The sequence below is a fragment of the Drosophila kikkawai genome, chromosome X, assembly GCF_030179895.1.
Source record: "Drosophila kikkawai strain 14028-0561.14 chromosome X, DkikHiC1v2, whole genome shotgun sequence".
Taxonomy (NCBI): domain Eukaryota; kingdom Metazoa; phylum Arthropoda; class Insecta; order Diptera; family Drosophilidae; genus Drosophila; species Drosophila kikkawai.
The window spans coordinates 25,124,189-25,138,186 of record NC_091733.1 but is presented as its reverse complement, the minus strand read 5'-3'; the positions used below and the strand labels follow the sequence as shown (position 1 = coordinate 25,138,186).

General features: G+C 31.7%; 1 long non-coding RNA gene across 1 annotated transcript in view; it reads left to right on the top strand.

Moving 5' to 3' along the window:
- Positions 1 to 13,998, top strand: part of LOC138929277 (uncharacterized) — a 61,484-nt gene that overhangs the window by 5,168 nt on the left and 42,318 nt on the right. The window contains exon 2 of the long non-coding RNA XR_011445693.1: positions 6,738 to 7,022. This is a non-coding gene — a long non-coding RNA (uncharacterized lncRNA). The remainder of the gene's footprint in view (positions 1 to 6,737; positions 7,023 to 13,998) is intronic.

Genomic DNA, 13,998 nt, shown 5'->3' with positions numbered 1-13,998 from the left:
CCTTAAATATTTAATTGATTCATCTCTTCCTAAACAAGCTAATTTCATTTAAGTTTATGTTACCATAAGTAGTAAAAAATAAAAAGCATTTTAATATTTAAGGTGATTTAAAGCCATAAATTCACTTGTAAATATTTCCGGGAAAAATATTTTGTTTCTTGTATTTATTATAATTTTTTTTTTATATATAAAAATAGAAAATACTTTTCAAGTACGTGCGTAGTTTGCTCTACATACTTGAGATATAATTACCTAAAAAAACAGGCCCAAACAGCTGATTAATTGGCTCTGTCTGGAGGGCCTAAAAATGTTGAGCTATTTCCGTAAGCCAACTCAGCGATCCCCCCGAGCGAAAAGCTTTAAGAACCGCAGACCAGAGGCGTTGTCTTTATGACGATGAGAGGGGGTTTCTGGTGATTTTAAATTAAAAAAAAAATAATATAATATCTGGAAAATGATTACCTTTTTAAAGAACTATATACCTATATTATAAATAATCCTTAGTGGATTTGACACCCCCCCTTTTGGGCCTCAGCCCCTGACTGCATCTCATTTATGTCACCATCTCTGGTTCCCAACCAGATTTTGATTTATGTCGTCCACTCTGAGTGCTGAATATGAAATCAATAGATCGATTTCGGGCTCTTTTCGCTTGCAAATTGAAATCGTGACTTGAAGCTAATAGATAAGCCAGGGCCCAAATGTAATTGGTAGAAGCAGCCAGAACGTTCCCAAAAAAAAACCTTAAAAGACCGAAAAAAGAACAGCTTTTTCTTTGCTCTAAAAGTTGAATGAACTCAAAGTTTTAGTTTATTTAATTTTGGAAATAATTATAGAACAAAATAAAACAAATGTATAAATTAATTATAATAAAAAATAAGTATATATTTTAATGTATACAAAATATAAACTTTTTTTGTAATATTTAAACTAGCCGCCTTAATTTCGTATAACACTTGGGGAAATTTCTGGCAATCTTAAACAGCTGATGGGGACTTTATTTACTGGAATTTTTCCAGCAGAGCTGTTTTTCCACTGCGCAGGACTGAGAGAAAAAGGCAAAAGTGAGAGAAATTAGAGAGAGAGAGAATATGAGAAAATGAGAGTCCTTATAAAGCCGGGAGAAGAACCCAAAGGCAACAAGAGAGAGTTGGCCTCTCGCGAAACTTCTCGCAGCTGGTTGAGCATTTTTCCATCCTTACTGTGATTCCGGTTTCGTCCTTGTCTGCGGCACGACTTCTCCGACTTCCCCGACTTCTCCAAACTCTTCTCCCCTTCCTCTTCTCTCCTTTTACTGAATGATTAGGTAAACAACAGCGTGATCCGAAATAGAGGAATTCTCATATTTTCAGCAAAAGACTTTAATATATTTTTCTTGGATATTTAAAACAAACATTCATCATAATATTTTGCTTTAGGGTACTCTATTTTTTTTTTTTGCTTTATTTTCCAGCTAATATATGTATATATTTTTTAATATAAATTTCCGCGTGTGTGTGTGTGTGTGTATGAGTTGCCTTAGCATTAGCATACTTAGCCAGGCCCAAGCACATTACACATACGCACCGTTGGCTCCGCACTTTCACCTCTGCTCGGGCACAGGGGCTGGACTGGAAAATCCCCCACCACCCCCTAACAAAAAAAAGGGGGAAGGAATGGGTGGGGAGAGGGGGAGGGTGTAAAAGAGGAGGGGTTAGTCCATGGCCGCCTCCATTCACTGGCAATTTACATGCTTTATTCGAGTAATTTAATTGCAAATGTCCCATTAGTGGCAAAGTGAAGAGCCAGAGGGGGTGGATTTTTGCTTTGGGGAAAGTACAGGGAGGGAGGGGGGCTGAGGGCGGCGAGTCCTTAAGCCTCGGGTGTGGGTTAGAGGTAGGTACCCGCGTTTTAGCTGCCCAAAAATGTTTAAGTACAGTGCTTGAAAATTAACCGAAGACGAAGCACTTTTTGCCAGCAATTTTTCATTCTTCCATTTGGTTTTTATAAGGATATATATGTATATATTTTTATTTTTATTTTCATTCTCCTGTTTTTAATGTGGCATTAAGTCTTTTTTTTTATTTCTTTTAAATTACGGAGCTTGAAATTAATTAAAGATGAGAAGCACTTTTGGTCTGCCATATTTTTTCTTGTTTCCGTGTGTTTATTTATTTTTAGTTTTCTTTTTTTATGGCTTAACAGCACTTGAAAATAAAATAAATATATTCTGTTTATATATTTAATATTTTATTATTATTTATATAAGGATTTTTACATTGGTTTTATGAGTATTGTTGGTTTTAAGTATTTATTTTTAAGTTTTTTTGTTTATGGCTTAAAAATAGTTGAAATTTAAATGGGATCTATATTATATTATAAACATATTAATATTTTATTATTTAAATTTTTTTAATATATAAATTATTTAGATTTTTTCGATATTTTATATTAGTTATAGTTCATTATTAATTATTATTTAATTCTGTATTTATTATAATTAATTAAGTATTTATTTTTATTTATAATTAATTTATTTTTTATTTTATCACCTTTCACACACTGTTTTCCGCTTTGCAAATGTGGAAATAAAACACCAACAAAAAGGCTCCGAAAAGAGGCTCTACAAAGTGTTTAGGATAAGCCTTATGTCTGTATGTGTGTGTGTGTGTGTGTGTATGTGCAAAAGAGGTGTTAGTTGTGGGAGATTCAAGATGCACATTCCCACCTCCTTGACCTCCCCCTAACCACCGCCCTACTACCCCTGTTGTTGCGTGACATTTCTTGTGCTCTGGCTGCTGTTGTTGGTTCTGTAAGTGTCATTAACATAGCCAAGCAACCGCAAAAAAGCGCAAAATGCATCTCTCTAAATAAGAAGAGGAAGCAACAGCAGCAACAGAAACAAAAAACAAAATAAATAGAAAATAGAAAACTGAAAACTGAAAAAGCAGTAAAAATATACCAGCAGCAGCAGGCAACAACAATAACAACGAATAAATAGAAAACCAGCAAACCAAAAATGAAAATAAAAAGGAATAAAAAAAGCAGACAGACATATGCAAAAGGCTCTTTACGGTCTTCTAAATGCACTGAAAGAAATAATGTGAAACTAAAAAATACAAATATTATATTGATTAAAGCATATATATTTTTTATTTTTAAATAAATAAATTATTATTAAAAAAAAGGTATATTAGGTAGGTGCATGGACTGTTTTCTTTTATTTTATCAAAAATTAAATCATCATTATTATTATAAGTACATTCTCTTATACTTAATATAAAAACCACATTTTTAATAAGGATTTGAAGGACAAAAACAAATTTTTTAAAAAGAAATATTCATGAATCCAATTTTTTGTATTCATAAATTTAATTAATTATTTTAAATGAAAAAAAATCTTTTCTTTCATCTTAAAAATAATAAATAATACAAATTATTATTATTTATTATTAATTATTAATTAATTATTATTAATTATTTTAAAGCATTTAAAAAAGTCCAAAAAATAAAGAAATCAATTCTACGTTAAGCTTTTTTCTCAGTGCATATGTGCGTGTATATGTGTCTGTGTGTGCCTGTGACAGGCAAAAACTAACAACAACAAGCATACAAAATAGCAAATAAATAAAAAAAAAACCGAAAAGAAAGCAGAACCCAGAAACAAATGCTGGACAAAAAAAAAAAATAAACGAGAGGCAACACAAAAATAAAAAAGAACTACAACAAAAATAATAAATAAAAATGTCACATAAAATAAGGCTAAAGATAAGGGAAGGCGAGGGGCCAAAGATGGGTGTGTGTGTGGAATACGGGTGTAAATGTGGGTGGGATGTTTGCAAGGCATTTAGCTATGCAAAAGTGCTCATCCTTAGCCTCAGCCTCTCATTTGCCCATCGTTTTACCAGCAAAATTGTTACTTAAATAGGCCAAACACAAGTACATGTGTAAAAAACAGACACACACAGCTACGGATTACATTTACAGATGCAAATACAGATGCCGATACAGATACAAGTACAGATTTACAGATACAGATACGAATACAGCTAGTAAGAGTGTCGACATTTATGACTGTTGCGTAGATAAAACATTTTTTATTGCCAATTTAATATTCACCAAAAATCAAGTGCAAGAAAAAAATAATGTGTCAAGTTTATGATTTATTTATTTATTTAGAAAAAGATTTATTTTTGGCAAGAAATTAAAGTATTTTCACAAATAGAAGAGCAGAGGGAGTTTTTTTTTGTATTATTTATAATTATTAATTAATGTTTTTTATAATTAAAAACTATATATAACAAAATTGAGCTGTCTTTTTACTTGTTATAAAAATATAACAATTAAATTAAGACAGAAAAAATATAATCCTAAATAAAAGACAAAAATCGTTATATATTTTGCTTGAAATAAAAACAAAATCCTAGAATTAGGCCTAAGTAAATGAATTTCTTTGTTCATTTGGCAGCTGTTATTAAGCCTTTATTATTCGAAATTTTTTCCCTTTCAAAAAAAGGGGTCAATGTACTCTCTCACTCCTATAGTAGGCCCCCTTTTCGAACCTCACCTACGCCCATAAAAATCGTTGCAGGGTGCCATAGCCAAAAGAAAAAAATCGAAACTAAAAAATTCGATACAAAATCAGTTCAACTAAAATCCAAATCAAATTATTCCAAAATGTGCAAATTTATTTATGGACATGCCATCATTAAAATATAGAAATATAGGCATATATAGCCGCAACTTTCTGATCTATCGAATCTAGTTCGTAGCTTGGCGTTGATTGCCGATCGTTAAGAGCAATTTTAGTAAATGGTTTCGAAGTGAATCGTAAAACAAAACGCCAAACGATCCACAAAACTGTCATAATCTTGTTGTTTACCATATCAAACAAAGCCAACACCAAACTGGATTTTAGCCTATAATATAAGCCAAAAACGATGAATATTTAAGATTAAGGCCTATTGATAGAGCGAAAAAAGCGTTTTAGAAGAGCGATTATAGATGCGATTATTTATTTTTTGATTACTTTTTAAAAAGCTTAAACTTTAAATAATTTTCCAAGTTCCAAGCTAAAATACAAAGCATTTTGTTAGCCCTCTGTTACTGTTATAATTATTAATATTAAAGCTTCTCTCGATTGCCAATCATCAATAGCATGTTCCACAATAACACTTGGGGTCACCGAATAATGGTGCTTTCTTGATGCCTGATACCTGTGCACCTGACACAGCTAATTGGGTTTCCAGTTTCCCCAGCTTCCACCCCCATAAATTATCCTCCCGCACCTACCTCATCGATAAATAATCCCTCGCCCTGTTATTGTTATTGCTGTTTGCGTGGCATCCGTGACCGATAATTGTTCATGTGTCAAATTTCAACTAATCGATTAATCGTCAATTGTGTCTTTTGTCTGTAATTGTGCCGCTCTGTCCGCTTGTGTCCGCTTGTGTTATGCCGTGCGGACATGGGCAGTCTGTCAATCGGCCATCCATTCAATCGGTCACCCGTTGAAGGCTCTCCTGGCTACCGACCGGCCCTGCCAAAAATATCCACCATCAGCATCCATATCCATATATCCATATCGCTGCCGGCCGCGCTCGCCCCTTTCCGATGTCATTCGCAAATTTAGAGCTTATATATCGATGGCGGCATGTGCGCACTTTTTGCTTCCAGTCCCTAGATATTTTTTGTTTTCCCCACTTTTTTCGTTACCCTTTCCAGGGGAGAGTTTTGGAGGAGTTTTGTATTAAATAAGAATATGGAATTAAATAAATATAGATATAAATCGATACAAAATGTATAAATCGGTTTAATCGATATAATATAAATCGATATTTGAATGCTTTAAAATAAATTTAATAAATCTATATTCGTTTTATTATATTTCTTGGATTTTAAATATTTTTCTTAATATTTTTTTTTTTAGATAACATCGATAGTTTAACCTTAAATCCCATAAGGGTATCTGAGAATTGTTTTATTTTTCTTCTCCAATTTTTTGGTGAGTAAATTCTTTTTTTTCCGCTGGTCTCGCGAGGCTTTTGTTGCTGCTCTTTTGAAACGCGTGTTTTTTTGCCGGTCTCTAATATTGTTTTGCAGCTTTGTTTACTTTGGTGGATTGGCTTTGATTAGCCTGTCAAAAGTGAGGGCCTTTTCGGAGGGTACAGGGGGTAGTGAGAGTTTTGAGGGTACTGAGAACATGATGAGACGGAGGAGGTGCTAGTGCATTCAACCCACTTTGCTGAGGTTAGCGATGTCAATTGCAATCGCTGGTTGGTTTCCCTCAAATGAGAGATTGACATTAATTGAATTTATGATAACAATTTTAATACAGATATAAGATAAATTAGTTGCTAAATGTTTTTGGGAAACTTAAAGGAATCTTGTACATTTTTTAAAGAATTTAAAATTCTTAATTTATGGGTAATTTATTTTTAAATTGTTATAGAAAACCTATCTAGATTTTATTAAAATTTGGACTTTAAGAAAGTTTTATATATTATTAAAAAAGGAAATAAGACTCTTTAAAAAAGGCGGTTAATTTGATTTAATTTTATTTTTGCTTCAAAAAATGTTAAAAATATTTTCTAGTTACCTTGTAATGAAATTTTTTATTTATTTTTTACTTTTACATAAAAATTTAACAATAACACGACTTCTTTAAAATAGAATATATTTTCTTAAAATATATATTTTTTTAAATAAATTTCCTCTTAAAATAATAATATTTTTTACACTTCCGCTTTTAATTTCAGAACTGAACAAAAAAATAACTGGCCAAAAATCTCACCTGCCTCACCACAAAAGTATTTAAAACGAATCAATCATATATCCCCCCCTCACCCACGGCAATTTATCATAATCTCAAGTGGTATAAATTTCGGTATTACTGCCTGCCTTAAGCGACAATTAATTGCTAATAAAATCATTAAAAACCAATGACTGCGTTAATTAAATAATAAGCAGTAGCCAAAATGCCATCAAGGACTCGGACTCGGACTCGGACTCGGACTTGGACTTGGGATTTGGATGCAATTAAGGTGAGTGGTGAATGAACCTGCCAAAGTATGGAATATGAAATATATATATATATACCTATACTATGCCAGTGAGCCTTTGGCTTTAGCTTTGGGGCCATTAATAAACGTGTGTCAGCTTTGGGTCATTGTTATTCTAATAAACAATAATCGGCGGTCGTCGGTCGTTGCTTGTTTGTTTTTACTGGCTGACCAGAAAAAGGGGGCGGTATGTCAAGCAGCCACGCCCACTGGCACTTGTTCACACCGTTTGAAACAACAACAACAAGAACAAGGGGAAGAGATGACAGGGAAACAACAACAGCAAATAAACAAACAGATCGCGAATCCAAAGGGGATTAATGACAGTTTTATGTGCAGGCTTACTAGTTAATATTATTTAATATTATGGCAGGATATTGGTCATTTGATTATTTATATTTATAGTGTATTTAATATACATATATATATTCATATAAATATAGTATAAATAATATAAGTAAGATACATTTGTATAATATTATAATAATATAATTAAATTTTGTTTAAAATATAATATATTTATTTTTAAAATTTTTTACTATAAGGAATTTATTAAAAATTAATAAAAGAAGTTAGGAATTAATGAAAGGCATTTAAGATTTAATTTTTTTTGGGAAAAACTGGTTTTAGAGATCTTTGACCTTTTAGTTTATAGCATAATTTTAATATTTTGTTTAATTATTTAATTTATTTTTTAGGTATAAATATTAATATTATATTAATATTAAATATTATCATCTTATCAATAATAAATTATTATTATTAATATTAAGATTATATTATTTTATTTATTTAATTTTATGATTATAATAATTTGTATATTCTACAATTTTTATTAATAATAATTTTATTTATTTAACAGATAATGATTATTAATAAAAGATAATACAATATAATATTTATGTTTTCAAATATTTCACTTAATTCATCTAGTAAACCATATATTATTTTGAAAACTAAAATTAAATTATGTTTTTTAAAATAAATCTTAGTTTTTACTGTTAAAATTCATATCTTTACGTAAAAATGTTTAATTTACTTACAAATATTGGTAAAATTTCAAAAGCTTTTTCCTTAAATAGTTGCTATAAAATAACTGGAGCCCTCTGGCGTAAGTTTTATGCTTTGCCCAATCAGATGGCGCTGTGCTATTGTTGTTCCCTTTTAATGCATAAATTTCCAAATGCTTTAAAAATTTTACTAAAATTGCAATTTGTTAGCCATTTGTTTGGTTTATTTGTTGACCTGCCGCAGACGTTGCCAAAAAATAGGAAAAAAGGAAATTAAATTGAATTATGCACTCGACAAGCAAGCAAAGTGCCTGATTTTGGCCCTCTTTTCGTTTTTAGTTCACTGATTTTAGCTCCTTGAATTTTCTTTAATTTCTAACCGATTTTCCTAAAGTTTTCCTTGGACAGCAAATAAGTTTTTCTTCTGTTTGTTTGCTTTTTCTTTACCATTTTTTAATAAAGTCACTGGAAAAAAAATTAACTAAATAAATTGGGTTAAGAAATAAAGGTTTAGTTACTTTTTAAAATGAAATTTAGTTAAATTATTATTATTTTATTTCATTATTACTTAATTTTCTAAGAATTCTTTGTATATAAATTTTGTTTATAACTTTTTTGAAATGTGTAATTTTGTGTCTGATCTGTGGCCGCTTTTTCCTGCCCAAACTTGTTATTCGTCTTTTGGCTCGGTGGCGTCTCGTCGGCACATTTATTTAAACTTTGATTTACATAAATTGGCATAGATTTACCATTTACCGCTCCGTCCTCTTCGTCCCTGGACTAATTTATAGATAAGCTCTGGCTAGCTAGATTGTCATAAAAACGTGGCTGGTTGCTGTCAAGAGGGAGAGGGGGTGGCAAAAGAAGGTGGAAAAAGTGTCGGTTAATTCGCAACAAACTGTGGCCAGCTGTGTGTGTGTGTGGGTGTGATTGTGTGTGTGGGTGTGCCCGTGTCTGTGCCTTCAAATTTGCCAGCAGCACTCAATTTCGGAAAAGAATCGTCGATGAAGAACATGGCCCAAGTGAAAGAAATAAAAGCAACAACTGTAAGGCACTGTAAGAAATAGGGGCAGTTTTTGATTATTAAAATTAATTAATTATTTTGTTTATTGTTATTTTTTTAATATTATTATTTGTTTATTATTTTTTATTATTATTATTTTTTGTATTATTATTTTTTTAGTATTATTTTTTTATTATTATTTTTTTATTATTATTTTTTATTGTTTTTGTATTGTTATTTTTTATTATATTTTTTTTATTATTAATTTTTTATTCTAATTTTTTTATTATAATTTTTTTATTTTTTTATTATTCTTTTTTATTATTATTCTTTTATTATTATTTTTTTTTCTTATCTTAATTATAGCTTTAGATAAGCAATATTTATATGCAAGATTTTTTTTTTATTATACAAAGACTTAAATTTTATATTGCCAACTTTATTTATAAAAAACAAACTTTTTAATATTTTAAATTATAATTGAATTGCAGTTTTTTATTTAATTGATCGTTTTAAAATATATTTTCTTTTTAACAAACAATCACAATTTTCTGTTGGTGTAAATGAAACTGACTGATGGCCGGCGGTGGGTGTGGCCGGTTGTGTTTTTACTGTTGGGAAGTATAGGGAGCGAATACACTTTTCGAGGGACGCACGCACACAAGCATAAATGTCGCTACTTTTGCAACAAAGTGTGTTGTTTTTTTTTTTTTTTGTGTCTTTCCAAAGGGGGAGGTGAGTGGAGGAGGGCCTGGGGGAAGCCCCCAGTTCATTCGGTGTGCGTGCAAAGTGCATACCCTTAATGTGGCGATAAGGATACTTGTGACTCTCCTTTAAATTCCATGTTTTAATGAGTGTTAATTTGTTTTCATTTAATTCTCTTATTATTTAAAGTTCATTTTAATTTTAAGAATTAAAATAAAGACAGATTTACATGCCTGAAAATAATGTATTTTTTATAAAATTTGTTTCTTGTCAAATTTTGTTGATTTATGAACTTGAATATACTTGAATGAACTTAAATATATACGTGAAATTCCATAATTAACCACTTCTATAAATATTAAATTATTTTTAAATATAAAAAGTAAGCAAGGGATATCCTTGAGGCGAATGCCTTGGCCTAGCTTTCCGAAAATATTGCCCAGTTCCTTGTTGGGTTGACTCTCTGTACTGGCTCTGGCACCTGGTCGTTGTTAGATATACCTGAATACCTGACTGTTAGGCCGTGGCATAATTGGTTGCCACATGATGCAAGCTTTAAAGGCAGGCTTAGCCCGTGTGCAGCTGCATTTTCGCACCCACATTGTCTGCTTTTTGGCTTTGGCTGCTGTCGAAATTTCATTGGAGAAATAAGAGGATAATGGCTAATGCACAAATTGGGTTGTTCAGGAGTAGAGACGTCGGAAATTGACTTTAAAGTATATTTATTAATTTTATTTATTTTTCAATTATTTTGTTTTCTTCCTACTTTAATTTTCCTTCCAAAAATAAGCCAGCTTAATTTTCTCACCTTTGCAATTCCTGGGAATTGCTTTTTGACTGCCTGCCGCTTTTCTCAAGCAATTACTTTATTTTGATTGGCTATTTAAGTTTGCCTAATTAAATTGTAAATTGTTTTTGGGGAGGAAGAATATCTTTTCGCATATTGATGGAGCATTTAAATTAAGTTACGACGGCCTTCGTTTTCCTCTCAAGTTTCTCTTATTTTTTCTCCCCAATTTCCTTTTCGACATCTGATTGTTGTTTCCTTTAGTTGTTGTTGTTGTACATCGTTGGTGTATCGTTGTTGTTGTTGTACATCGTTGGTGTATCGTTGTTGTTGTTGTTGTACATCGTTGGTGTATCGTTGTTGTTGGTGATGCTGATGGATGGCTTTGTTAAATATTGTTGTTGGGGATGTGTACAAAAAATCAGTAATATTTTATATGTTTTTATAGATTCTGAGATTAAAATATATATAAAAAAATATATATTATAAAAAATATATATTTTAATGTATATATATTTTTTAATTTACATTAACATATCGATATCACCCATCCCTAATTGTTGTTGCTGTTTTTTTTTTTTGTTTGGTGCTTTTAACTGCTTAAATTGATACAATTAAGTGCCTTTCGGGATTGTTTATTTGTATTTATTCCTCCTTGCATTCTTTATTATTTCTCGCCTTTACCCCGGCCTTCGCCTCCCCTGTGGCACTTTATTTATGTGCCAGGATAACAATAAGTGAAGTGTTTGCCCTTTGGGCAATGGTCTGTACTGATTTTCTTCGCTTTATTTTCACTGTTTTTTTTGTTCCTCTTCTCCTCCAGCTTTTATTTTTTTCCTCTTTTTCTTTTTTTTTTTGGCTGTGTCCAGCCTTAATGCTAATTGATTTATGCCGCTTCCAGGATGGGGCGTGGTCCGGAAAGTATCGCTGCCGGGAGGGAAATTTGTCACATTTGGCGTCCACAACAACAATGGCAAATGATTGAATTATTAGATTCTTAATTTAAATCTTAACTAAAAACAAAAATGCTAAGCCTTTTGTTTATAGTTTTTTTTTATTCCGTAATTGTCCCTTGTACGAATTTAAAGCCTGGAATCGTTTACAAATTTGGTTAACAATTTGAAAGAGCTGTTTCCTACCTCCTTCCTCCATCCCAGCTTTCCCCATTTCCATTTGGAAATTCTGTTTCCGTGGGAATTGTCATTTGGGGGTTAACCCAATGGGGTCGGGCGGCTGTCGCTCAAAGCCACGGCCTTGACCACAGTGGGTTAAGGGTCAAGTTGATTAATTATTAAACAAGTGATTTAATAACAAAATAATAAACTTGATATCCTTTGTAAATCCTTTTAAAATTATTTATTATAAAGAGAACTTGCCTGAGAATATAATTTGGCACACTTTCCTCTATAGTTGTTGTCTCCTTACTAGTTGTTCTAAGCATTATCCTTGTACCACAGTGCGTATGCATAATGTCCGTTGCGCCTTCAAATCCTTGGTCGTGTTCTCAATTCCTAATGGCCAGCGCCGACGCCTAATTCTCTGCGCCTGCCAGCCGCTTCAAGCGCTGAAAAGGCCGCTCTTTGGAGGCTCTCGCTCTTTTGTTACATTTAACTAATGCATTGTGCCCACGCGTAATGCCCGCATCCATACACAGACGGACATAGGGACATAAGGATATACAGGACACACACACACACACGGACACACGCACACAGATGGGACACAGCCGGACGACGGATGGACAGAGATATAGCAACACGATGGGAGGTCATTGTAAGCGCGCAATTATCGTTTCAGTTGGACTTTGTACAGTGGGATAAGGTTTATTTGATTTGAAAAATTAAGGAATTAATAATATAATATAATAATAATTTGTGGAATTTATTATTATATAAATAATATAAATAATATAAATAATATAAATAATATAAATAATATAAATAATATAAATAATATAAATAATATAAATAATATAAATAATATAAATAATATAAATAATATAAATAATAGAAATAATATAAATAATATAAATAATATAAATAATAGAAATAATATAAATAATATAAATAATAGAAATAATATAAATAATATTAATAATATAAATAATAAATAAATAAAAAATAAATTTAAAAAAAAATAAATAAAGAAAAGAAAATGTCATATAAAAAAATAAATAAATTTTATAATAATAATTATTTTAGTCTAAGCTATATATATTAAATTATTTATATACATTTTGTATAGATTTCTTTAACTATACATTTATATATATTTTCTTTTAATTTTATATTACATTTTTCTGGTTTTCTAACCACTGTAAATACTCATCATTCCGCGTAGGTCTAGTTCTGCTTAAATTTCCTTTCAGCTTTAGCGCTCTCTCTTCTCGCTGGTTTTTCCTGCGATTTTCCGTGGCATGTTTTTCTCCCCCCTCGCCCACTTTTCTGCCCCCTTAACGGTAAACAAGGCTATATGGTTTACAAAATTCTGGCCCAACGCCTGCCTGCCTATCTGTCTGTCTGTGTGTCTGTGTTACTGTTGCTATTTCCCTTTGTGTTTGCTGCTGGCTATCATTCGCATTCGCATTCCAAACTCCATCGCCCAAAACCCCATTCCCCAACCCCATCTCCAGTTTCAGCCTTAGCTCCATACCCAAGCCCATTGGCCATTCCCCAACCCCAATCCCAACCCCATTCTCTTCTCCTATCCTATTCCATACCCCATTCCCAACCCCATTCCCACTTTTCTTTACCATCTCCTAACCAGCATTTGCTTTCATTCATTTCAATTTTAATTTACAATTATTGGTGTTGGGCATTTGCTATTTGGAAAACAGGAAAAGGACCAGGTCCAGGACCAGAACCAGAACAAGAAGTTGAGCCCAAAGGATTCGTGTGGCGCAAAAAGTTTTTGCCGGCGTCTCACAACACAATTTCTCTTCGTTTGTTGGTTACAAAAGGGGCCAAGTACATGGACCTTGCAAAAAAAAAAAAGGCAAAAAAATGTTCTCCAACTGACGGCAGCGGCTGGTTGGTAGGTCCTTGTTGTCCTTGTCGTGTTTTTAACAAACATATCATTGATATTTGCGCCGGGCATTGTCATTGCTTTTGGTGTAACGCTTGTAAATGAAACTTTTTTTGATTTTTTTTCTCTTTGGCCCAAAACGACATTGAACGTTACGAGTGTAGGGGGCTCCAATTTCCTGTTTATACAGCCCTTAACCCGGTGCCCTACCCCTAATTTTCCTGGGCGGCGTACAGCTTGAGGCATTGTTTTAATATTTAAATATTTTAAATAATTATTATTAGTTAGAGTAAAAATTATAAAAATATATTTTTCAAAGTATTTTTTTAGAAAATTTACTTTTATTATTATTATTTTATTAATTTACATTATCTTTTGGAACAATTTGTTTAAGGTTTTTAGAAACTATACTAATTAATATTTTATTTT